At 45.8% G+C, this 27,364-nt stretch overlaps 1 protein-coding gene across 11 annotated transcripts in view; it reads right to left on the bottom strand.

Annotated features, from left to right (window-relative positions):
• AGAP1 (ArfGAP with GTPase domain, ankyrin repeat and PH domain 1) overlaps positions 1-27,364 on the bottom strand; it is a 306,975-nt gene that overhangs the window by 211,789 nt on the left and 67,822 nt on the right. The window lies entirely within an intron of this gene.

The raw sequence follows: 27,364 nt of genomic DNA, 5'->3' as shown, positions 1-27,364 counted from the left end.
ATCTGGAGAATAAAGAAATTGGAGGCAATTTCCTATTCCAAATGCGACCCTCACTGACTCCAGAAACCATCCAAGCTTTCCCAGCACCCACCTAAAAACAATCACAAAACAAACTTGTGTTTTCCAGTCTGTCTCTATGAAATATATTGCTTTTGCCTCAACAGCCCAAAAAGACCTCTTAACCAGGAATTAGAAAACTTTCTCCAGCTTTATCTAACACATCCCTTTGCATTTCAGCTGTGAATAAACCCTGTGTGTACCTGTATGAGAACACATGGAAAATGATCAGTATTTTGGTACAGATAGGAGCTGCCTCCCACACACACACTGGCAGGGGAAGGAAAACCAAAGGCTCAGAGTGAAATTGGGTTAACCTTTGGCATTCCAGGTGCAAGAGAAGACACTGTGGTCACTCCTCTCCCATGGCCTGAAGTCCCACTTCAGGAAAACCTTTCTGTACCACACCCAGGCAACAAGAACTTGAGATGGGGAAAGAACAAGCAGCAGATTCCGTTTGGGAACACTGCCTGCAAGAGCTGCCCATGGCTGAGGCATTCCAAAGGGACCACAGCTTGGTCTAGGATGTTTTCCAGCCTTCCTGTGGGGAGGAACGTTTTCCCAGCAATGGAATGGGGAGCTTTAGAGTGGGTGTTGGGAAAAATGTCACTGCCCTAAGAGGAAACTCTCAAGTCTCATGGTTTGCTTTGAGCTGCTGTGGATTTGGGAAGGAGCAGCCAAGGCTGAAGGGGATGAGGAGGTTCCAGCTCATCTCCAGACTCTCAGGAGTCAAGGGAAACCATCAGTGTCTTATCCCTGACTCGTGGAGGCTTAGGTGTGTGAAACAAACTGGGAGAGCTCCCTGTTAATGTCAACAAGCTTCCATAAAAGAGAACCACTGGATTTTATCACCATGGAAGATTAAAAAAAGATGAGTGAGCAAATCACTGCTGCTGACTTGGAGAACTGCAAAAAACCTGCCAAGCCAAAGGGGACCTGCACAAGGGGAACAAAAACATCACAAATCCTGTCACTTTTCTCTGTAATAAAAACCTTAAAGTATTATTTTGGAACACCTATGCTTTCCAAAAGGACAAATCAGGGAGGCAATGAAAGCTAAAATTCCGAAAAGTACAGAGGCCAAAAGACAAAGCAGAAGGTGGGCAGCTGCAGAAAGGAAGGATGATCCAGCCGAGAACGTGGATTTATTCCTCCCACTGGGTTCTTCCTTCACCAAAATGCCACACCAGGACCTTCCAAAACTGTATCAGATCTCAAGGACCCTCAATATGGGCAGTATGAGCATTTTAGTCCCAATCAGCAATATAAGAAATAAAATTCTCTTGACAAAGCTACCTTCCCCTTTCTTGCTAAAGCCCTCAGTTCCTGCCCCACACCAGTTTTGAATGTCCAAAATACTTGAGAACAGCTGAAATTCCATTTTATTGCCAAAATATGCCTGTTAAACAAACAAACCAAAAAACCAAAGCCTAAAAAAAACCCCAAACAAACAAAAAAACCTCTCACACCAGAAACCCAAACACCTTGACCTCAACCCAACTAATTTAAACTAAAATCTCCCTCTTCTATTATCCCCAATTTGCAATTAATTTACATAAGGTCTTCCAGTGCCCTTTAAAAAAATAAAACTAACTAACTTCTGTTAGGAGATCCATGAGATTCCTTTACACTGGCATGTTTAGAAGGAATTACCACAGCTAAACACAGAACACGACACAGAACAGCACCTGCAGAGCGAGGTTTGTGTGCCATCATTGGGATGGACATGGAAGCACCCTCTGCCCAATCCAGCTTCTAGGAACATCTCAGGAAAAACTGATTTATTCCACGATCCACAGAAGTCAAGGTGAAAAGGTGAAACACTCACAGATAGAACATGACAAAGAGGTTTGGGGATTGTTTTCCTAAATAAAGAAAACTGACTTACAGCTATAGCATGAACCACTGGATCCATCCAAGTGGAGCAGGCAGAGCCCAAATTGTGCAGCCCAAAAAAATCCTCTGCTGAAGCTGCAACCCCCCAGCACCACATGTGGATTCAAACACAGAGATTTGCATAATAAACAGAACCACATGGATGAAGTTGATCAACTGGGGTCTTGTTTGCATTACTGCCCAGCCCTGGAATCCCAGTGAACTCAACCTGCACGTCCCACTACAGGCTCCACACATGCAAGAAATGGCTTTTGTCAATAATTAATCACAGTTGCATGTGCTGCTCCTTTCATTTCTGCATCACTGATCAAAAGCTTCAAATATTCATGGTGTCACTCGTGTCTTTTTAAAACGTGCACCAAGATGGTTTAAGCTGCATTTCCTTCATCAAGTTTACTTTGCCACAACAGAAGTCTCCATTTTTTTTCCTCAATTCTTCTGTTTTGATTTCTACCACTACAGTAAAGCACGAACTCCCAAGAGGAGCCTCACCTATTTTAAAACCTCAGTTTAGTAACACAGCCCCACCCAGAGGAACCTTCTTAATTCCAGTATTAAGAATGAGATGCTGGTTCCGCCACATGAATCCCAGCATGGTTTGGGTTGGAAGCAACCTTAAAGCCCATCCATTCCTCCATGGGCAGGGACACCTCCACTATCCCAGGCTGCTCCAAGCCCTGTCCAAACTGGCCCTGGACACTTCCAGGGATGGGGCAACACCTGCTGAGGTGAAATCCTGGGGTTTGGTGGCCACTCTTGCCCAGGTCCATGCACTCCATGGCACAGGAAAGCAGCTGATTCCAAGGTTCAACTGTTCCAATATTCCATATTTAAAAGCCCTGCTTAGAATTTTCCAACAGAAAAACCTACTTCTTCAAATCCAGGAATGACCACTAAAATCTAAATAAATACCAGCAAAACAATGTTAATGAGAGAACACAGGGTCAAGCCAATCCCAGCACCCCTGGCTCAGAAGAGGGGAGGGAAGTTATGAAAAGCAGAAATGTGTCCCAGCCATTACAACAAGGCTGTTCAGTCCAGCAGTCTGGCTCATCCCATCCTTGAGTTTTCACACTGGAAACCCTCTCCTAAATTAACTCCATTTACTGCCATGGGCAACAGCAGCAAGGCAGCTGATGGGATCTCTGAGAAAAGGGTTCTAGATGGGGCCAGTCAGATTTCCAGCACCTTCTCCAGCCTGGAGGTCCATCCCTGAGGATAAAACCCCAGCAGCAGGGTAGTTTGGCTGTTTATTAGATATTAACACAGCCCTGGGCAGCGCCAGCACAGCAGCCTGCCCACCACCAGCCTTGATCCACTAATCTCGTTTTGCCCTTTTTTCACCCAGATCTCTCACCCCTGACTAGCAAGAAGCTGGGAAGCTCAGAGCTTCCTCTTCCTCTGATCCAGATGGAAACCCAGTGGCAAACAGAGCAAAAAGGGTGGGCAGATATCTCTGCAGGGTGACATGAAAGGACTTAAATCTTTCACGATTCTTGGAAAGCTTCTTAGCAAGAGCTTCCCTCAGGCAATCCCAACGTTAGTTTGCTGTCCTTCTAAATGAGGAAAAGCTGTAAATAAATAAAATATGGAAAAGCCAAGGGGTTTCTCTGGAAACTCTCAACTAAAGATGCTTTTTGCTAAGAACAAGAGCCCTCAAAAACACAGGATGAAGTTAAAAAGCACCAAAAGCAACATCACATGCTGCTCTCCCCCTTCAATAATTTCTGCATTACAAGCAATATTTAGAGTTTCTTCTGCTTTGAAATAAAAACCTGAGAGCGAACTGGTACAGAAAATATTCCCACAAGCTCCCACTTGCCCACAAGGATGCAGATAAGGCCACACATGTGTCTCTTGGAGCTGTATCAAAGCAGCACTTTCAGGACATATTTCCCAAAGCTTGTGCGCTGATTTTCTTAGCAAAGAGAGAAACGTGCAGCTTTTGGGTTGAGACTTGTGATCCTCCTAAAACATGCATTTTTCAGGGGGGGTAATCTCACAGCACATCCGCTCCAACCCAGCCCCCAGCACTTTAAGTCAAAGCATTGAGTCAGTTCCAACAGAAAACAGCAGAAAACCATCCTGACATGTTGATTTCTAAGCTTTGCATAAAACATTATTTGGAAGATCGTGCCGTGTTTCAAAAGGTTCTTTTTCTATATTTTATGGGGCTCTGAGCAACCTGGCCTGGTGGGAGGTGTCCTGCCCATGGCAGGGGGTGGAACTGGTTGGGCTTTCAGGCCCCTTCCAACACAGATCACCCTGGAATTCTGTGAATTTTTATACCTGTTGTGTTTGGGTTTTTAAAATCAGTTTTTTATATGAGTCCTCTCTGCCTATTCACTCTGTTCCATTACACCAAACAATAACTACAAAGCAATAACAAATAAGACCTTTCCAAAACCAGCAGCAGCAGTACCAGGATGATTTAAGGTTTTATTTCCTCCCTACTCAGTGTGACAGAATCATGGATTCTATGGCTTCCCACTGTATGCCAGTTAGGAATTACTGCTGCAACCACCCAGCTCCAAGCAGTCCCTTTTTCATTCCTGAAATGCAGATGTGTAATTTATAATTCTCAGGCAGTTTAGGCAAAAAGCAGCATTGCAGCTCCGTGCCCTCCTCCTCCTGTGGGTGGGAACTCCAGCCAGGCTCTGGGAATCCCATCCCAGCAGCACAATGCTGTATTTACACCCCACTAACAGCACCAATGCCCACACTGCAGAGCAAGCCACCCAAGTGCCACACAGCAATTCAATCACAGCCCTAAAACCAGAGGCATTTCAGGAGCTGGCAGTTCCAGGCTCCTCCCATCCCCTGCCAGCGCTGTCAGGATGGATAAAACCCCAGGAGCTCTTCCAGCCCCAGCAGAAATGTTTGATATTGCACAGATTTATCTCTGGCCATGCCCAATTCCTAATTATAAACAGGAAAACGAGGCTGAGCTTTGAGCAGTTCAGGCACCAGGAATCCCAGCCCATGCTCATCAGAGCCTCCAGTATCTCTGACATCTGAAAAGCCTCTCCCTGTAACTGAGAACTGTATTAAAGAGATATTTAGGTCAAAGCTGTAATCTCTCCTCCAGCAGCATCTGGCAGCTGCAGCAGCAGCGTTATCCTTTGTGCTGCCATGGAAACAAAAGGAGGACCAGGGATGCAAAGACCTGCACAAGCTCCCCAGTCAGCCTTTCCCAAAATTGCTTCTGGGCTTGGGAGCTGGAGAGCACTTGGCTCTCACCAGGTACTTGGGGTTTGGCTTCAATGTTCTAATTGTTCCAATCAAAAGGTTTTTTTCTGCTGTTAATATCCCCCCCTCTCTCACTCTTCACAGCTTTCAGGTGGGTGCAGAGATGTCACCTCCTTAAGGACAACCCCGTGCTTCCTACAAAAGGAATGATGGATAATGGACCCAAGTATATTCCCAAACCCAATCTCATGCACAAAGGTTTACACCCAACACCACCAAATCATTTTTTTTGCCCTTAAATATAACGCAGCTCCAAGCCTGACTACTCATCCTGATCCTCCCCACCCCACAAAACAAACCCTAAAACCAAACAGAGCGGATATTTTGGCTGCAGGCTTTTTACAAGGAAAAATAAATTACATCCTTAACAAGGAAAACTGTATTTTCCCAGTGGGTTGGGTTCTGGAGCTGACACACACAGTTAGTGTAACAGAAATTAAAATCCCACAGACGAAACCAGAGTTTTCTCCTGTGGGAGAAGCCCAGAGCAGGGGATGTTGTGAGTGAGGAGTGTCAGGAATTCCACTCCATCCCAATCAAATGCACATTTCCCAGCACATCCCTCACAGAAATGTGGCACTGGAAAACTGGGCCAGCCCCTTTTCCAACAGGCAATGACAACCCCACCAAGAGGCTGAAAGGAATACAAAAAGCAGACAAAGAGAAAATGAAAGCATACCTGTAGCACAACTGCTCCCTGCTCCAATAAAGCTGGGAAAGGAAATGATCATCTCTGCAGTGCAGTGGAGTAACATCTTTTATTTCAGGCAATAAACAATATTTCCTAAGGGCCAAATCCCCACAGAAATTCAGCTAAACACAGAACCACAGCAGGAGTGGAAAGCAGGAAGAAAAAGAAGGCACTGGAGAGGGAATGCTTGGTAAATGCTGTATTTTGTGGGGTCTGCCCAAAAGCAGGATCAGAGGTGAGATCTGTTTCCTCCCATCTCCTGCCTCAAGGGAAGGGCAGAGCCAGCACAGGAAAGGTGATCCCACAGGGAACTCACCGACAATCTGGAGATCAAGTTTTGACTTGTGACAGGCAGGAGGGAAAATGCACACAACCAAATCCACATCCCAGCAAGGATGTCCAAAGCACCCAAAACGAGAGCCTTCAAAAACCACAGCCCGGGCTGCCTCTCCTGACTACAGACACAAACAAGGCATTAGCCTTTCTTATTCAAATGTGAATATTAATGAGGAACCTCCCTGAGAAGCATCAGAGATGAAAAGGGACAGCTTCTGCAGTTGGCACAAGAAAAATCGACATGAAAGGAGAAATTATAAAAGATGAAGTGGGGGGAAAAGAGCATTTTGAAAGAATATAGGAACAGATTTATCTGGCAAGAAGAAAGACACAATAGAGATTTTTAAAAAAAGAGAGAGAGGCGACAGACTGAAAAGACTTTTAGCTTTTCAGATAGGTAAGAATGGCTGCAACTCAAAAAAACAAAAAAAAAAAAAAATGCAAGGGGGATTTGGTGACTACTTGATAGAGAAGGAAATGGAATCCTGGAATATTATGGAATATCCTGAGCTGGAAGGGAACCACAAGGACCATCCAGTCCAACCCCCACCCTGCACAGACAGCCCAACAATCCCACCCTGGGCATCCCTGGGAGTGGAGGCCAAACCCTCCTTGGGTTCTGGCAGCCTGGGGCTGTGCCCATTCCCTGGGGCAGCCTGGGCAGTGCCAGCACTCTCTGGGGGAAGAACCTTTTCCTAAAATCCAGCCTGACCTGCCCTGGCAGAGCTCTAGAAGCAATGCTGAGTAAAACCCAACCCCCAGTAAGGCAGGCTGCCCAGGATTCCCACCCCTGGCATTCCACAGAGGAGTCTGTTCTGGGGTAACACCTGAGCATCACCAACATTTCAGCAGCAGAAGATGAAGCAGATGGCAGTAAATGAGCAAAACCACAGCAACCTTGGGGGAAAAGGTCTAGGAGCAAGGAGAGAATGGGAATATCAAGGCTTGCTTAATGAAACAAAAGTACAAACACTTGAGAGTGTTTAACACCAAATCCCAGACTAAAAATTGGCAGGGGCCTGGAGTGCTGGGACAAGGGGGAATGGCTTTAAACAAAAGGAGGGCAGGGATAGATGGGCTGTTAGGAAGAAATTGTTCCCTGGGAGGGTAGGCAGGCCCTGGCACAGGGTGCCCAGAGCAGCTGTGGCTGCCCCTGGATCCCTGGAAGTGTCCCAGGCCAGGTTGGATGGGCCCCGGGGCAACCTGGGACAGTGGAAGGTGTCCCTGCCCACGGCAGGGGGTGGGATGGGGTGACCTTGATGGCCCCTTCCGCCCCAAACCATTCCAGGATTCTGTGAGCAAGCAGTTCAGGCAATGGCAGCCTGTTCCCATAACCACAGCCCCTGAAGTGTTTTACTCACAGCTGTGCACCTCTGCTAAGGACACTGCCAAGGTCCTACAGGGACTCAGCTCCATTGTCTTTGGGATTACAACAAAAGGGAAAACTACTGGGCTGGGTTTTAATCTGCCTCTTCCCACTTTCACAACGTGCTTCTTAATCCTCAAGTAAGCAGGGATAAAAAGAGTGACTCCATCTCTACCTCTCCCTCCTCCCTCATGCTGATCCCTCTGGGGGTTGCTCTTGCCTGGACCAAATTCACACCCTTTTCCTGTCCCCACACCGACCCACAGCAAGCTGAAGCCACCAGGATGTCCATCACCAACCACCACCAGGTTGTTCTGCAGCTGTGCACAAGCAGCTCCTGGGTTTTGCTTTCCTTGGGCATTCATCAGTATCTGAACCTGAAGAGGCTGCAGCAGATTCCTCCAGGATTTGCTGCTGGGTCTTTTCAACAGGAAAAAAAAAAATCAATTATTTATTCCTAGACATCATTTCCTACTTTTAAAAACTCTCATGCACAAGAGGGCCCTGCCTCCTACCTGGTGGCAGCTCAGCTCAAGTCTTTAACAAGAGCAACCAAAACGAACAGATATTTCCTCTGTCCTCCCCTACAGACCTCAAGTAAATGTGAGCTGTGATTTCCCCCGTAAAAGCCAAGCCTGCCCTTCCCCAAAGCCTCATTTATCCATCCACCTGGATGGATAAATCCCACTGCCAGCTCCAACTCAGTGGCTGCACTCTGTGATTAACGCAGACAGAGGCAAACTCCGTCACACCCAGGCAGCCAGGATGAACTCAGCGTGCTTTAATGGCTGCAATCCTATAACCCAGCTGAACCTGCACTCTTCCCACCCCCAAAATGTCCCTTCCCTCTCCGGGAACCTGCAAAGGAGTGATGGAATTGAGGATTCCTTATCCTTCTGGGCCACCTGCTGCAGTGACAGCACCCAAGCCCTGCAGTGCACAAGCTCAGTCACAAATTGGTTGAATTGATTGAAGCTCACGGCCCAACTTCCTTGCCCGTCCACCCAAACCTGTGCTCTGACACCATCTGACCACTCAAGACTGACCTTTTCCATGCCTTGAACTCAGGCTACAGAAGGTCTGTGCAGAAGTACATCTAGAAAAACATCTCCCCTCTCCACCAGGGAAATGATGACTTGTTTATGCAACACATTTCTGAAAACATTTTTCAGAGCTGCAGTCATGTCTCCCAGATTGCTATGCTGGTTGTCAAAACAGAGCCTCTTTTTCCCTGACTGTACCATATGTAATCCTAAATCCACTTTCCCTAACTTGATATCACCCGTGCAAGATTTGGAGATGATTAGTGGAAAACACACAAATGAGACACTGTTCTCCAGAGAACAGCCCAGCAGGAATCATCTGACTGGGTTTATATTTATTAGCCTGATGCACATCTCACTTGTTTAAACAAAGCTTTTGTCAAATGTCAAAAAAAAAAAAAAGTTAATGCAATCCAAGGCATGGTCTCAAAGGGAATTAATGCTGATCTGGAACAGTGCAAAAGCCTTGGTTACAGCAACAAGGAAACAGTGCAAAGGGGCCCGTTTTCTTTCACTTGCACAGAGATCCACGAGGAGAAAAAGGCTGATTTCCTAGGAGCCCACATGGAGAAAGACCCTAAAGCAGGAAAGTGGGCTGGGGAACACATGCTCTGTGTGCATGAGCATCTCCCTGGCCCCATAAAGGTTCCCAGCACAGCCCTGGATCTCTCCACATCTCCCTGGACTCTCCCTGCCCTGGGAACTCTGCTCTGGCAGCACACCTGAGCCATGCACACTCACCTCAGGTGATCCACTGCACTGAAGTTTTTACCTTCCTGCAACAAGGCTAATACCCACTTACTCCATTCATTACCCTGCTGCCTGTGAAGCCACCAGAACATGAAACCAGCAGTAAAATCTGGGACCTGGCACTGCACAGCTGAGCCAGGGGTGCATCCCAAAGCCAACAGAAAGCCAAGCAAGCAGGGAAGGGCTCGGGTCAGCCAGCACCTTTTGCCTGAAAAGTGCTTAAAAGCAGTTAATAACAGTCAGAAAAGATAATCTGTGACTAAATGCTCCATTAGGAAAGAGTTTCCTTCCACAGCTGCCTATTTGAAAAGCACCTGCTACCACCAGGCCTTTTGGAAACTACAGGACCCGGGCAAGTCCAAAGTATTTATTTTGGGTTTCCAAAAACCCAAAACATTGCTCACATGAACTTTACACTCAGAGGCTGCAACATAAAGCCTCTTTCAGCTCTCCCCTGCAGACAAAGCTGCAGGTTTGGAGGAAGGCAGAAGGAAGGAAGGAAGGCAGAAGGAAGGAAGGCAGGAAGGAAGGCAGGAAGGCAGGAAGGCAGGAAGGAAAAACCACCGGGATGCCAAGGTCCATTCCCTATCATTCCTGTGGCTCCTCCACCCATCCACACAGCACCCGAAGAATTATTGCAATGCCTGAGATCTAAATCAACACAGAACCATTGCAAATATCCATTCCTTAATCCTTCTCCATTTGAGGCTTATAAAGCTGAATCTTTACTTTGCCAGAACTGGTAATATGACTTTAAAAAAAAAAAAAAAAAAAAAACAACACTCATCCAGGAATTAGACTGTTGTGGGTCTCTGCAAAAATCCTGCCCTCTGGCTATGCTCTTATTTGTGTTTCCTGGGTGAACCAAAAAACTCAAGTGTGTTTTCCAAGCTTCAGCAGGTTCCCATCACCTCAGGCACATACTTTAAACTCAAAGAACTGCACTAGAAATGATATCTTTAAAGGAGCCCATGCAGAGCTCAGTAATCAGAAACCAATTTTGTTCACCTAAGCGACCAAACCCCTCGGTCCTTAAAGTCCTGGCCCTGATGCTTTTCACACCGGCTATGTTACAACATGCAAATGAGGCCTATTAAAGGATAATTTGGGAAAAATGAGCAATTTTTGCACAAGCCCTCTTGCTGCGTCTTGACCTATAATGTGCTCTAGCAAACCACACTGTAAACTGAGTCCTTGCTAAAGCCCTGCACCCAAACACTTGAAGAACTACACTCTCCCTTCAAATTCTGCTCCCTACTAATCCTATAACTTATTTCCTTTACATGAGCTGAGAAAGGAAAGCTGGGGGCCAGTTTGTATTCTTTGTCACCTCTGTGCCACTTCCTCAGGTAAACTCGACCCCATCAACCACTGAAATTCATTATAAAAAAATCCTTCTCATGTTTAAAAAAAAAAAAAAAAAAAAAAAGGTGCCAAAAACCCACCTAAAGATCTAAAATGTAGTTCAAAGCCAACAAGAAGGGTGTCAGCCTCTACTCCAGCAACACCACCAGCACTCTCTGTTCAGAAAATAATTAACACAATCAAGTGCAGCCTCAAATCCTTAATAAAGAGCAGCCACTTGGGATCAGGACAGAGGGGAAACAGAACTCAAATCTCCAAAGAACACCCCAAAAGCAGCACAGAAGGTGTGATACTGAGTGCAGAACCCAGAGGGACCAGCCCTGCCCTTTGCAGAGCCAGGGAACTCTGTCCCTGGGATCTCACACAGCACATGTGGTTAGCACATCAAGGCAGCTACTAGGGCACATCAAAACCATCTCTGGCTCCTCCTCCCCGCTGGAAGGGATTTGGTTTTTCTGTTTTTTCCCAGGCAAAGGCAGGGGGAGGATGAGGAGAGCAGTGCAGGCTGCAGCTGCTGCCAGCAGCTGGAGCAGACCCCAGCACAGTTACAGCATTCTGGATTTTTTTAAGCTGCAGTGCATCAGAGTTCACATCCCAGAATGAAAACAAAGCAAACCCCAAAATAAACTTCACTCTCTTACCAATTAAAGGGATTCTTTCCTCCAGGAAGGCCAACACAAACCACTGCTGTGGGGTTAAGGCTGTATTTTTAGCACTCAGTCCTTCCAGCATTTTTATGGAGGCTCTGCAAGGAAACCAGAGCCTGAGTGCCCCTGTAGCACCATCAAAAGCTCTGTCTAGGAAGGGTTTTTTTTTTTCCATCTTAAATTTATTTGAAATGCCACAAGACATTTGCATAAGCTAAATCCCAACAATACTGGATTTTTCTTCTGAATTTCTTCTCCAGCATCCACATTTTCATTCCCTGTCAAGGAGCCAGTGGATTTTGACAGTCACCAGAGAATCCCAGAATGGTTTGGGTTAGAAGGGACCTAAAAAACATCTCATCCCACCCCCTGCCATGGCAGGGACACCTCCCACTGGACCTGGTTGCTCAGAGCCTCATCCAGCCTGGCCTGGAATACTTCAAGGGATGAGGCAATTTCAACAGAGATCTTACTTAATAATTCTGGCACATCTTAAATAGCCTTTGCTGCCCTTTCCACTTAATTCACAGCAGAGATGGGGGCTTGCCACACTGCGGGTCACACTGCCAACAAATAACACTATTTAGAAGACAAAAGCCTGAACTTTACACTGACAGGCATGGGTTTGAAACCAAAGGAAAAACAAGCATTTCCAAATTTACTGTCTTCACCTAGCTCTAGGAAACTGGTCCCAAAGGCATGGAATATGAAAACCTCACTTTCCCAGCACAAGTTCAAGTCCCAGTTCAAGTTTAACAAGCCAACAAGTTTCCACTTGTAACTTGGTCCCAAACGATGGCTGTAAGGCTGCTCCAACCACATTCCAGATTTTTTTCTCTCGACTGCTCAAGACACCTAACCCCAGGACTACAAAAATGGCACCAAATTGTACCTGATGGAAGCAAAGCTGGCAAAGTGAGGTGCCTCCTGCTCTGAGTGTTCTGTTTAGGGAAATCCAAAGCTGGTTTCACACAGAAATCTGAAAAATTAATTCAGATTCAGTAGTTGTGCTTATTATCCATATATGCAAGAAAATGAGGGGACAAGTCTTTATATATGGTGGTAAAGCAATCCCAGCAGTGAAATCTCTTCATTCCACAAAACTCCAAGGTTTTTTCATGTTCATGGACAAACAATTTTCTCCTAAACACCAACAAGAGGCAGACAACCAAACTCAGCTCATTTCATAAGTGGTCTGGGTGACCCCCAACACCTGAACTCCAAGTAATGAGAACATTTTAATACAAAACAAATGTAACAGCAGCTGTACCAGCTGGCCGCAATTAAACACCTCACCTTCATCAGCTGTGGGAGCATTTCCTGGTGGGCTGAGAAGCTGAGAACCACCCACCATCCATGTCCCTGCTGACTCACACAAACATTCCTCAGCTTTTTAAAGGGGGTGGTCTACCACCTTCATGTTCTGCAAATTAGCACCAGCTCAGGGAGATGAGGAGAGCACAGGTAGGGAGGTGACAAGACACACCTGGATGTGCAACACAATATTCACCATTCAATAAAAGCAGGGTGAACAGTTCTAGCAGCTCCTGCTTACTTCTGTAAAAACTTACTTCCAGTTATTCAAAGTTATGGAATAGTATGTCTTGGAAAGGACCTTAAAAGATCATCTCCTGCCATGGGCAGGGACACCTCCCAGCAGAGCAGGCTGCTCTGAGCTCCATTCATCCTGCCACTCCAAGAAAAAGGCACAGAACAGATTTCAGATAACCCCCATTGCCCAACTCATTCTCCCCTTATCCAGACCATAAGATGAATATCTCAGGTCAATTTGCTCCCCTTATCTGCCTCGGTGCCAGCCTCCACAGCAAGAGCAGAATATTTACACATCATCTGAGGACTGGTCATTTCACAGTTTATCAGGGAGCCTAAAAGAGTGGGAGGATCACATCCTGCTGCCCTTGCCTCTGGCAGGACCCACAGGAGGCTCAGAAAAGGCTCACAGCAGTTTTAGGCAGCATCACCTTAGCAGGCTGCACGGCAAAATTAAAGGCTGCACACAAACCTACTGCTTTTATAGCAGAAAACAACTGCTCTGATGAAAAAGCTGGACAGCAAACAATGCAAAATAAAACCATTACCTTGCATGGGACCAAACTGCCCTCTCCCATGAAGCCTTTGCAGCCCTGCCTGCAGAGGTGCCTCCAGGCTCTCTAATCCTGCCTCCCTTGGAGGAAATGCTGCCCAGGCGCTTCTTGTGAGGTGATTTTCATTAACCCTGCTGAGCATCATCAACATGCCCTGCTCCTTCCCAGCACACATGAGAAAGTGTCTGCATCCCTGTTAAAATCACAGGAAATTCAGGGTGGAGAAGACCTCCAAGACAAGTCTGAGACAGGTATGTGCTTACAACCAGACATGTTTGTCATCTGTAAACCTCTAAAGCAGTTATCATGGTGAATTACACCAAGGCTACAGCAGAAAAAAGAAAAATCTCAAACTGTGTTACCCATTAAATTGCTTTAGGCACTGTAATACACAAGAAGAATGAACAGAATTATCTAGGGAAGCATTACATGAGTTTTTCCCCTTTAAAAAGGCAGGCAGGCAGTCACAGAGGGCTCCCAAAGAGTCACTGGATGAAGAAATCTCTGCACAGACCAGCCTCCAAAGGAAGGAAAAGCCTGGGATAAATGCAGTAAAAATACCAGCGTGGATTTCAGGCTGGAAATTGTACCTCTGAATGAAAACCTTGCTCAGGATTGCATCTGGCACCGAGAACTGAAAAGCTCTGGCTGCTCCCAAGTGCAGCACCCCTGCACATTAAAACATCCATGGCCTGCCTGCCCCAAGGCTTTGCTCTGCCACTGGAGTGTCCCCAGGATGAGCACCCCTGGATCACAAAGGCTGTCCCTCCATCCTTGCCCAGAATTCACAACCTGCCTCCCTCACTCCCACTTCCAACAAAGAAAGGAGCATTTTCACCTGGAGGGAAAAAAAACTCACTTTAAAAAAAACCTGACTTTAAAGGTGTTTTCAGACAGCTGAACTCCCCAGAGTCAGGCATTTATCTTTTAAATTAAATAGAGATGTCATCACAACCCTTATTGTTAAAAAAAAGGGAAATATGCTGAATTTCAAAAATTGGAAATTCCAGCACGAGAGATGGAAAGCTGGCACTACCCAGCTGATATCTGGGGACTGAAATGTCCATGAGGAATTCTGAGATTTTCTGCAGAAACCAAAGAATAAGCAATAGAAGTTTCCTGTCCTTTGATACTGTATTTGCCAGCCTGTACCCCAGTGCCTCCCCCAGCACAGACACACAGTGAGCATTCAGCATTTTGAAGCTATCAGGAAGCATTTGTCAATCAGAAAGTCACTCATTTGTCCCAAACCATGACATTAAGCATAAGCATCCACCTTAAACAAGCCACAACACTGCAGTAAATAAATCTCACCACTCAGGCCAAAAAATTGCTGGGGAGGGAGGGAGGGGGGTCGGTCCCTGGAGCTCCTTTATCAAGAGAACAAGACCCAAACCTGAGCTGAGGAACCCCAAACCACACAAACGCCCTGCCACAGCACCAACAATAAAGCAGAAATGTGATGCCCTTCTTCCAAGGCTGCTTCAGCACAGGATGTTTCCTCCTCACAGCAATTTCAAGGCTGCTGAAGTTCTTCTCAGGAATTCCCAAATTATTTCCAGAAGTGGTTTATAACGTGCCCAGGGACAAAAGCTGCCAACAGCACAAGAGTCTACTGAAAACCTGACCTTTGGGGTTTTGCATTGATCCGCCAGACTTTATTGTTATTTTCTAAGAAAATCCTATACTTAAATCTCACTTTAATATCAACAGCCACAGGGTTTCCAGCTCAAAAATCTGCTATAGGAATTAAAGGCCACACTCCTTCCTGAAAATTCAGGTGACCAGAACCTCAAAGACTCAAGACTTCAAAAGCTGTGCTGTAATTCAAGCTGCATTTACACAAAGTGGCTGCCACTCCATGTACCAATTAGTGTCCTGGAAATGCTCCTCAAAAATGCTGCCAAAATCTGTGACAGAATCATTAAAAATGCCCTTAAAACCCCCAACAAAACAACAAAAAGCCTCACAACCAGTTTGAGGCCCAAGGTTTCAAGCACAAGTCATCCACTGGAAAAAAACATGACATTGAAATGAAGGAAAAAAATACAAGTGAGAATGCTGCAAAACTGCTTATTTCAACACCCAGCTGATTTTATTGGTTCTGCCATCACTTTTTCCTAGGTTTGGCCTGCTGGGTGCATATTCCACTAAACAAACATGAAGAAATAAAGGTGGCAAAATTCACTTTAAGTGATTTCATGAGTTCGAGTTGAACACAACTGCCTTTATTACTCAAAAATTCCCAGCCCAGAGAGCAAGGACACAGCCTGACTCCAAACTCCTATCACACAGCTCACCAGCTTAGCCACAGCCATAAAATTATTAAATATGCATAGGAATGTGCCTGAAATAAAGGCACTGCAAGTAAACTCCATTTGAGATGGATTTACACATTATATAAAAATTATACATGTGTATATATACATGTATATATATTACATCTATGTATTTATATATGTAAATAAATCATATGTAATCCCCCCAAAATGCCATGCCATTAAAAAAGGGAATTAAGAAAAAAAAAATTGCTCTAGCTGAAAAGGGTACAAGAGCTGACAAGATAAGAAACTCCAGTGGTGTGAGCCCAAATTTAGCCTTGGTTTATCTGGAAGCCCTTCCTGGAGGCTCCTTGGGCTCTCATCCAGCACCCACTGCTAGTTGGACAAGTATTTATCAAAGCTCATCATCTGAATGACTGAAAAAATGCACATAAATCCATTTGTATTAATCTTAGCAGGAAAAAGAAACAGTTTTATGTTTTTGCTTGATTTTTGCTCAGTTTTTACTGCACAAAACCCTTCCTTCCTCCTCCCTGAGGAGCTGCTGGGGGACAGGGACAGCAGATGTAAACAGTAAAGGCCAGCAGTGTTTGTGATGACTGCAGTGACACATTCCTAGCATTATTCTGCAGCAAAGGAACTCAGCTCTGATCCAGAAAGAAATTAGCTTTTTACTTAGGAGTGTGAAGCACATAACCCTGTTGTACCAGTGGAATGCACAGAGGGTGTGGGAGCAGGAATTCTGCATCCCAAATTTGCAGCTGGGCTGGGTAACTCAGCTCCAATCTCTGGGTTTATTCCCCCAGGGCAGCTGGGCAAGGAGGCTGGAAAAGCCAACAGGGCCACCTCAGAAGCCACCTGCAGTGGGTGTTTGGGGACCGGGCACTGAGCTGGCAGCCAGCTGCAGCTGCAGGAAAGCTGTGTAAGTCCTGTGCTTGTGGGAACAGGGTCAGACACATTTTGTAATTCATGACTACACCATAACCAGTTCCATCAGCCACTAAATGCTGTCAACCCCCAGCACCAAACTGGTTTTCCATCCAAACTGGTTTTCCACACAAAAACAGCCTGTCTCCATACTTCACCCACACTATTCATGGGCACATCTCACTGATACAGCTGATTCTCAACCTGGGGGCCCTAAACATACAGAGCAGGCACGCTCAGATCACACTCCATTTCTCCTTTATTTGGGGATGGAAGGGGATTTGTTATCAGCCAATTCCTGGCGTGCTTTGCAAGGGTAGAGGTTAAGGCAAGCTGTGGCAGGAATATTCCTGTGAGTGTAAAGAAAAGGAGCTTCACCTTAACACCTCTCCTGCTTACTGCAGCCACCCTCTGCAGGCATGGCCTGGGCTCCTCCTGCCAAAGAAACTTCCAGGAAGGACTCCAAGAACAATTTCCTTCAGTGTGCTCATTTCTTTTCCCAGCCATGATTCCCAGGTGAAAGCCCACAAGGTGCCCAGACACATATACAGAAGTTCCAATGGTACAGGGTGAAATTAAACATCTGGGACTGCAATCCATAATTCACAAGGAAATTAGAGCTTCCATTTTCATGGCAAAAGACATCCAATCACGGGAAAGAGTTAATGCAGCATCATTTAACTGCTACCTAGAACAAAACTGTAATTACACAGCAAATAAATCCCACTTTGTTCTGGAGTCCTTTACTTTAAATGCAGCTTTCTTTTGCAAAGAAAGCAATTCCAGGAAAGTCCTGCTTCCCAGATGCTTCCTTGCAGACCCTCACACTTCATTCAGAAGGGACACAAAGGCCCCTCAAAATCAAGCAGTGCTATTTCACCACCCCAAATCAGGCTTCAAAAAGGGATCAGATGAGAACTGCCAGCAAAAGCCACCCAACAGCAAGGTTCCCTCTTTAAAATAAAGGTTAACACAAATCCTGCTGCTGCTCTGGCTGAGATTTAGCCGGGAGAATCTGGGACCAAGTGCCAGGTGGTCCTGACACCCTGCCCATGTGCAGGAGGAGCTGCATCAGGAATGCTGCAGTGGAGGAGCCTCTGTGAACACCCAGAAACACAAAAATGACCAGGGACAGACTCTGACCTGCACTGCAGTGCCCCTGTCCTGCCAGGGAAGGTGATTTGTTTCTGCCAGACTGGGAAGGGCGCCTGGGGTCAGGAACTGCTCTCACACAGCCGGGGAGAGCTCCTGGAAGGGCCCCCTCTTGGATTTTAGCGGCACCACTGACGGGTAGCGTGGCAGAAATGCACAGCAGCAGGGCAAGGCAACACTGCACAAGCACCTGAGGACAGAAATAGCACATCTGCCTGGGACTGTGACATCTTAATCAGAGCTAAACTGAGTGAAACCATCTGCCAAGCCAGAAAAGAAAGCTCTGCAGCCTTCACATAAAACAGCAGCCATCGTGTTTCTATCTTACAGGCACAACTGAACTGAAAAACTTTCAGATCCCATGACTAAACATGTATATGAAAATATATATTCAACAAATAGACATATAAATATATATCCTATATATAGAATCATATCTAATATATAATTTATATAATATACAATAGCTATTTGTAGTTTATTTATTATAAATGTATATAATATATACTATACATATTATATAATATATAATATTTTGATAGATTTATAATTATAGATTACATATACTATATATTTTTATATAATATAATTTTATATAATTGTATATATAATATATATTTATATACATTATGTATTTATATATCATTTATATATAACATATTTATTTCTATTTATCTATAAATATATATTATTTCTATTTATTATTATTTCTTTTAATTTTTTAATCTTTTTATATAATATATAAAATATATATACACAAATCAAACACTCCAAAAAAACCCTGAAAAAACCTTTGTATATTAAAATATATAATTTTTATTTACACAGTTTATATACATATATAAATTTATTTGTTTTAACTTGGGCATCCCTCAAAGTGCTTTTCAGAACAAGTTCTTCCACACTACCACCTCTGTTTCCTGAAGGAAGAGAGCAGTTAGAGCACAAACAAGCCTTTGGATGAGTGCAGTGCTGTCTGATCACCCTGTGCTTAGGGAGAATTCTCCTCCCTGCTTTGGGTTAAAACCAGAGTCGGTTCCCAGTGATTCAGCAGCAGCCCCAGGACACACCTGGGGCTCCCCAGGGAGGAGGCAAAGCAGGTGCAGCAGTAAAACCTGGCCACAACCTCAGGATCCCAACAGAAAGCAAACCGAGGGCAGGATTTCGCTTTTCACTCCCCACCCTCTATGTTCACAAGAGCAAGAGATAAGAAGGGGGAAGGATTCCCACAAGTTTTCAAGGCAGCCGAAGAGACTCCCGGGTTTCCACGCCTCTGGTGCACACACACAGAAATAACCAAGCTGTTTGCACAGCCAAACGTGCATCTCTCTTATCTGATCCCAACCCGCTCTTTGCAGAGCCTGTCATTCTCAAATAACCTCACCCTGAGTCACCTGGGAAGCTCTGCAGATTCCTAAACTGAAAATAAAGGATTTTTTTGTTTTTCCTGAGAACTCCGATTCCCCTCCTCGAAGGCCCCATCCCCACCTCAGCCAGAAGCTGAAGTTCAGCTCCTCATTCACGGCACCCTTCTAATCTCAAATACCATCATCTGCCCTAAGCAGGGACTTTGCAGCTAACTCAGAAATAGCCAGGAATTCTGAAGACTTAAGACACGCTAAGGTATTTTTGAGAGATTAGAATCAGATACAAAAATAATGTATTTTGGCCAGAACTGCTCACATTCAAAGGCATTTCGCCAACACCCAGGTGACCCGCCAGAGACAGTGCCCTGCAAAGGGGAGCTGAAAGAGGCCACTCACTCCCCAGAGACTTCTGAACACTGCTTTTAAAATATCTTTTTTTCTTTTTTGTCCCAGAAAGAGCCCTTTAGTGTTGCCCTCTTCTTCCTCTGACCCTTGGGAAACAACCCTGCTATGCACAAATCTACATGGAATTAAAAACATCTCTGGTTAACTCTTGAATAGCACAAGACTACCCAACACCATGCTGGAAATCTGAGGAAATTCCTGGCCAACAGCACAAAATCAGCAAGAACACCTTCTCCTGAGGGCAGAAATTGGCCTCTTTTTATTAAAATAAATTCTTCATTGACAAAGTTAACAAGTCAGGATGTAAGAAGGCTTTGGGGAAAACTCTCTGTGGACTTTCATTACCTAAAGGGGATTTACACATGGGCAAGTAGTGATAGGACAAGGGAGAAATGTGTTAAAGTAAAATATTTAGATGAGATATTGGGAAGAAATTCTTTATTCAGAGGCTGGGCAGGCCCTGGCACAGGGTGCCCAGAGAAGCTGTGGCTGCCCCTGGATCCCTGGCAGTGTCCCAGGCCAGGCTGGATGGGGCTTGGAGCAGCCTGGGATAGTGGAAGGTGTCCCTGCCATGGCAGGGGTGGCACTGGATGGGCTCTTCATGAGGAGGGGACAAGAGGACACACACAGTGACAGGGTACCAGTGACAGCCAGCGAGGATCTGCCATCCTGTGAGCAAGGAAAGCAACAACCTGCAGCCAGGGATGAGGCAAAACAGGTGAATTTTCAATTCAGCTCAGGGTAGAGAAAACAAAATTTTAATTTCTCCCAAGGCCTGAGCACAATCCCCTGAAAGCTGTGAAAAGCAACACATGGTCAATTTTAACAGCTTCAGTAATTAAAACCGGAGAAAAGTTAAACCTTGTCTCCTCCATGAGCATAAAATCGGATTTTTCCCTGCAGGACACAAAGGTCGAGGCACAAAAGCTGTTGCCTTGCCAACATAAATATTTCTGTATCTGTGAACAGAGGAGCTTCTGAATGAGGATGTTGCATAAGGACCAGTTGGGTCAACATCCCACTTTCCCAGGCATTTAACCCCGGACAGGAACACAACACGGGCCCTGGAAGAGCAGGAGGTGTCTCAGGCACTCTGTCATTGTGACACCCATCCCAAACAAGGCTCTGGGGTTTGGGAGCCTTGGTTTTGGGAGGAGGGAGAGCATCAGCTCTGCAGGAATGCTCAGACGAGCAGCACTAGCAGGGTTTAAAGGCCACTACTGATTCCTCAGGGCTCAGCCTAAGGAAAGAAGTGCCACTTAGCAGTGAGGACAAACAGTAACTCATTAAGGCGAAATATTGTGCTTTTAACACCCAAATAACATCTGCATCCCCGAGAAGCAGCAGAGAAACTAAGGAGGGAGGCAGCTCCATAAATGCCTTACACATCCCTACACATCAAATCAACCCAGCTGCACTGAGTGCTCAGCACCCACTTCTGCAAGAGTTCTCCCTGATACATTGGCACTGCTGTTAAGCAACTGTTTGCATGGGAATAAGAGGGGAAAAACTTGCATCAGTGGTGCAGAAGCCTCTTCTCAAACCCCACATATGGATATGTATTTGTGTATACACACCAAGTCCTAAACCAGCATTCTCAGGAATCCAGATTCTCTGTCAAAGCAGCCAGAGAAGCTGACTGACAAATACATGCAAACAAAGAGGGATTATAAATCACTTGGAAGCAGCAGGAGCTGGCAGCACTCAGCACAGTATTTGAGCTCCCCTTCATATCTAAGTAGCAAAACATCAGTATCTAATCCTTCCAAGTAGGAAAGATCTGCTGGGAGGCTTCATTCACAAAATGGGAGCTGGGAAGAACAAGAACCCTCTACTAACACTGGGATTTTCCCAAGAAACCATGAATTAATTTCTTATTAAGTACCTTCAAGGCTGCAATGAACTTCCCGAAGCTCAGCAGTTGAGACACATCATCAATTCATTTAAAAATCAGAGTTGCTTGATACAACCAGAACTGACATTGCTGAATCTTTAATTCAATAGCTCTATCTATAGGCTAGTGAAAATAAAGGTACAAATAAGGGGTGTCAGGCAACACAGAGGGAACATTTCTCAAAACAAGGAGACAGACTTTGAGCACCACCCACGTGGAACATTTACAGCCAGGAAATGCAGACGTGCCTACCTTGTAAATCCCAGGGGCTGTGCTGGCATTACAGCCAGATCCTGCGGGGCTCCTCACAAAGCCCTCGCTGTAACAGCTCAATAGATGGAGAGATTTGCTCTGGGTTATCACTGCAGACAAGTGACCTTTACATCTTCATCTGGGCAGCCTCAGCAGAACCCAAACCACGAGCACGAGGTTAAATGCTGACTGGAGTGAACCCACTCCACAGATACCCCCCCAAACTGACCAACTGACCCTCATGGCAAACACTGCCCGAGGTCCTTGCCTGCTCCAAAGCCCTTCCAGCTGCACTGCAGGTCCCTCTGCCATACTTCCCTTCTTGCTCCAAAAGGAAACCTCAACAAATAACAAGGCAACCACTAATGCTGTCTGTGATGATCAAAAAAGGATTGCAGAAAGCTGCAGCATGCTGTTTGCTTACTCTCTCGCTGGCATTTCCCGCCTGCTTTGCTTTGGAGCAACATTTGGTAGTATTTTGTCAATAAAGCACAAGTATTTGTCACACACTGTCATTATGTAGCAGCCTGAACCATCAAAACTCATCCAACGCCCAGATTTCGACTCCCATCAAGATAATAGCTTTATGCTGGATGCTTTTCATGAACAAAATAGATGTGAGTTTTGCGGGTTCAATATAGTGACATTTCTTTCTCCTCACACTTGAAAAAAGCCATTCTGTGGTTTTTGGCAGAAAGGGCCTCTCGCTGTGTGTTTACTGCAGTTGCCATGGGGAAATCCCAACACCACTTATCAAAAGTAACACCAGCACATTTACAGTCTGCATTAATGATTTCTTGTTACATCCTAGGCAGCCCAAAGTGCAAAGGAATATTCAGGCATTTAAAACATTTGCTCTCTGCTTTCCAAACACCGATTCCTGAGGTTATGGCCATGCCAAAGAAAACCCCATACTTGCCATGGTTTTACACTCGTTATAGTGACTGCAGAGTTGAACTTGGGCAATAAGTGCTCAACTACTGCTGGTCATCAGCTCTGTAGGATCAAAATTAGCTCTGCTCTGCAGCAGAGAGCCAAACTGCTCCTTCAAATACACCCAAGTGGTTCTTCAGTGGTTATCTAGGAATCTAAGACCTGGATGCAGCCCTGCTAATGATCTTACACTGCTTTGAAATTGTATTTTGTGAAGTGGGAGTGATGGCAGGTTCTGGCTGCTTCACTAGAGGAAGGGTTCAGCATCTGGTACCAGTGATTTCATTTTGCTGGGCAAAATGGCCATTACATCCAGCAAAAAAAAAAAAAAAAACCACAGCCAAGTCATGCAGCAACTATGAGCAACTAAAAAACCTCCCTCTGGTCTGAGGAAAAAGCTCATCTTCCGCCTCACATACAGACTCCACCTCTGAAAAACCAGCAACTGTAAATTCACCAGGAGGAGCAAAGAGTTCCAGAGGAAGACCATGCTCCTGAGAATCACAGAATCCTTTAGGTTGGAAAAGCCCTCCAAGGCCATTGAGTTGAACCTGTGACTGATCCCCACCTTGTCCCCAGCCCAGAGCACTGAGTGCCACATCCAGGCCTTCCCTAGACACCTCCAGGGACGGGGTCTCCAAACCTCCCTGGGCAGCCCCTTCAATCCCTGACCACCTTTACCATGGAGTAATTCCTGCTGCTGTCCACCCTGAGCCTCCCCTGGCCCAGCCTGAGGCCGTTCCCTCTCCTCCTGTCCCTGTTCCTTGGAGCACAGCCTGACCCCCTGGCTGTCCCCTCCTGTCAGAAGCTGTGCAGAACAACAAGGGCCCCCTGAGACTCCTTTTCTCCAGGCTGAGCCCCTTCCCAGCTCCCTCAGCCTCTCCTGGGGCTCCAGCCCCTTCCCAGCTCCCTCAGCCTCTCCTGGGGCTCCAGACCCTTCCCAGCTCCCTCAGCCTCTCCTGGGGCTCCAGACCCTTCCAAGCTCCATTCCCTTCCCTGGACATTCCGCAGCCCCTCCGGCCGGAGGGCCCAGGGCTGGACACGGCCCTGGAGGGGCCTCAGCAGGGCCAGCCCCGGGGACAGTCCCTGCTGTCCTGGGCTGTGTCCCACCACGGCTGGCACAGCCCGGGGGCTCCTGCCCACCTGGGCCCACTTTCAGCTGCTGCTGCCCTTTCAGCAGCTCCAAGTCCTTTCCTCAAGGAACCCTTCCAGCCACCCTTCCCCGAGCCTGCAGCGGCTGTGAGCCAAGGGCAGGAGCTGGCACTTGCCTTCTCCTCACACTGAACAACCTCAGGCTCAAGGCAAGGAATTAGGAGGAAAGGAAAGGGAATATCGTGTTCTGAATGTTTCTTTTCCTTGTGCAAGTCGTGCTTTGGTCATCTGCTTGAGCTTTGTTAGATAAACACATTGTTACCTGGAGTGGTAAACCAAGGAACAGGCAGATCTCTGGCAAAACAACAGAGCATTAATTCAATTTACAGAGCTCCATTTGGGAGGGAATAGAGATGAATGCCTGCACAACACTTTGCAGAAATATTCAGTGACCTGCCCCAACAAAGTTACCCATTACTGCCATAAGGCATTTAACTGTCAAGTTTATAGCAGAGGCATTAAAATTCTACATTTCTTTTCAATTTGAAGAGAAAAACAAAGAGCACGGCTGCTAGCAGCTGGCACATCCTTCAGTATTGTGCACACATTAATCCATCTCATTCTCTAATTCAGCCAGTGACCTTAATACCAGTTCAGTTCTTAATCACCTGGCTCTATCAGTGCAGCTGGCATTCATTTTGCTTGACACAAGACCTACCCAATAAATAATAATTTAAAAAACCCTCTTAGACAATGCTTGAAAATGCTTGACCCCAACTACAATCCATTTATCTGCTGGGTTTTATTTTCATAACAACCTCTAGACAACACTCACAAGAACTGAAACAGCTGAAAGAGTGCTAGGAGGCATTTACTTCATGAAATCAGGGACTCTCCAGTGCTGAAAAAGATGATGCTCATGCCAGCAGAGCCCCAAAAACCTGCAGCTACATCCCAGGGAGGCACACAGGACCAGTTCCAGTGCATTTGCATCTCCCTGCTCAAATCCCATGTGCTCCAGGTCTGTGCCCACCCATCCGTGCACATCAGGCTGCCCGGGGAACGCCAGCAGCACAGCACAGCAGTGGCCAGGGCAGCAAGGAGATGACACAGAACTAACAGGAATTATCTCAAGTGAAGCTTTGCAAGGAAAAGGCTGGAGGCCTCCAACAGAGATCACTCAGCAGCTTCCCCCTGCTTCCCACGACTCTAAGCTGCAGAGAATTTGAGATAAGAGCTTAAAACTAACTCCTCTAAAACCTCGGGGGAAAAAACCTCAAAAGAGCAGTTTATTATATTATAATGATACTCTTTTTGATAGTCAACAATTTTGATACCCAAATCTGCTTAGTGTATCCTAAAGAGAGGTTATTCAAACAAACTTATCTCAAAATAAAAGCAACAAGTGAGAACCACTGAAAAAGAAACTATTTTAACACCACCCCCCACGCCCTCAGCCTCAGAGCCATCCTCCTCCTCTTCCTCCAGAGCAGCAAGGGTTCCTCTCACCAGGAAAGAATAATGAAAACTTCAAGGAGAAAAAAGTTTAGGTGAGGAATGACATTCCCCTTAAGGACTTTTTCTAAATGGTTTAAGGCAAAAATAACTCCTCTGGCTTGAAGTTTATGGAAGTTTCTGGAAGTTTCTTTCTGCCTTTGGGGATAGTGGTCATGCATATAGAAAACCTTTCTTCCTTCAAATAAATGGATCCCCTGCTTCCCCTTGCAAGAGTTTTGGGAATTGTTACTTGCATAGGATTTGAGGCCAACAATATCAGAGCAAATGGGGTTTGCAGGTAGAAAAGGAAAAGTTGATGCTCAAGGGCTCTTTAGTGACAGCATGAGTAACTACTGAGAGACTACAGACTGATCCCAGCCAAAAATCAACCTTCACCGACACCACAGCCTAAATCAGACTCAGTAACATCAAAAACATGTAGATTTAAAAATTCTTGACTCTTCTGCTTAAAAACTTAGCCAAAACTATGTTGTACCTGACTGTGGTATTTCTTTTCAGGAAATACCATCCAAGCAGATATTGCAGTACCCACGTGAATATTTCAAGCTAAAAATACCAACAAGCTACATTTTTTTTAACTTCTACTTTCTCTTAAAAACCCTGGGCAGGCTTTTTGTTGCAAGTAAAAAACCAAATAACTCATGCACAGCACCAAACACAGATAATACTAAGGCCATGAGGGAAACAAGTGTAGAATCATAAAATCACAGCCTGGTTTGGGCTGGGAGGGACTTTAAACCCCATCTCATCCCACCGCCTGCCACGGGCAGGGACACCTTCCACTCTCCCAGGTGGCTCCAAGCCCCATCCAGCCTGGCCTGGGGCAGCCACAGCTGCTCTGGGCACCCTGTGCCAGGGCCTCCCCACTCTCACAGCCAAGAATTTCTTCAAGTTTCTGGGAATAAAACCCACACTGAAATTAAGGTTCCACCTGGGTGTCTGCAGTTACTCCAGAATCCATGCACAGGACTGTCAGGAGCACACCGACTCCACAGCAACTAGAAGAGGCAAAAGACAAGTTCTGGCCAAAGAGCAGCTTGTTCCAACCTTAAAATATTAAAATGTATTTGGCATGCTAATAATAACTAATTAAATATTGTTCTTAACACACAGTAGGAGAAATTAAAGACAAATTAGTTCAAGTTCAGCTTTCTAACGGTCACCAATGAGCAGCAGCTGGAGCTGTGCACAAGCTGTTTTCCCAAGCTGCAATTTTATGGAAAAAGGGAAGGAAATAGAGCACACCAGGCCTGCTAACCCATGACACAAGGCTGCCACACTGCTGCCTACTGCAGCCACACCGCTGGGACGCATTTTGTGCAGAACAAGCCTCAAGGCTTCATCGCAGCAGACAGATTTGGTAGTGGCACATGCAGGAAGAACCTCTCTGGAACATCTCAGTGCTGTGTACCAAGAGTCATTGATTAACTGAGGTCTCCTCCCAGGCTGGGAGGACTGTGCTCCCAGGACATGAGGAGAGCAGGAGTTGGAGTGTGCTGGCACAGGACAGGCACAGAGAGCCCAATGAAGTAATTTGCTGTTGTGGTTACCTTGAACTTTAACCAAGGTCAGACCACAATTTCCGTCAAGATTATTCTAAGCCCACATGAATGACTCTACATCAATAAAACCTTACAGCCCTCAGTTACTAGGTCTAAATATTTGGCTCTGCTCCTCATGCCTCAGACTGTGGGCACGCTCCCCTCGCAGCAGGAGCTCTGGATATGGAAAGGACTGGCAGCTGGTTATTGCTTTCCCTGATAAACCACCTGGGCCCAGCTCCACACCATCCTCTGCTGTACCTGGGCCTCTATGAAAGCTTAATCTAACTGAGAATTGCATTTTCAGAAAAGCAGCAACTCAGAGATCATTTGCCACCTGATAAGCACTTGGTGCTCAAAGGCGACTGTAATTGCTGGTTAAATGTTTCATCACAGATACTTATTAAAGATCTGAAAGCAGAGCTGGAAGAAAGCACTGTCTCACAACGAAGCTCCACAACCAGCATTTCTGGTTTGACACGTCCCAGCCAGCGAT

Source organism: Onychostruthus taczanowskii, unplaced genomic scaffold (genome assembly GCF_017590055.1).
Source record: "Onychostruthus taczanowskii isolate IOZ18803 unplaced genomic scaffold, ASM1759005v1 scaffold164, whole genome shotgun sequence".
NCBI lineage: Eukaryota > Metazoa > Chordata > Aves > Passeriformes > Passeridae > Onychostruthus > Onychostruthus taczanowskii.
This window is presented reverse-complemented; position numbering and strand designations above follow the sequence as displayed.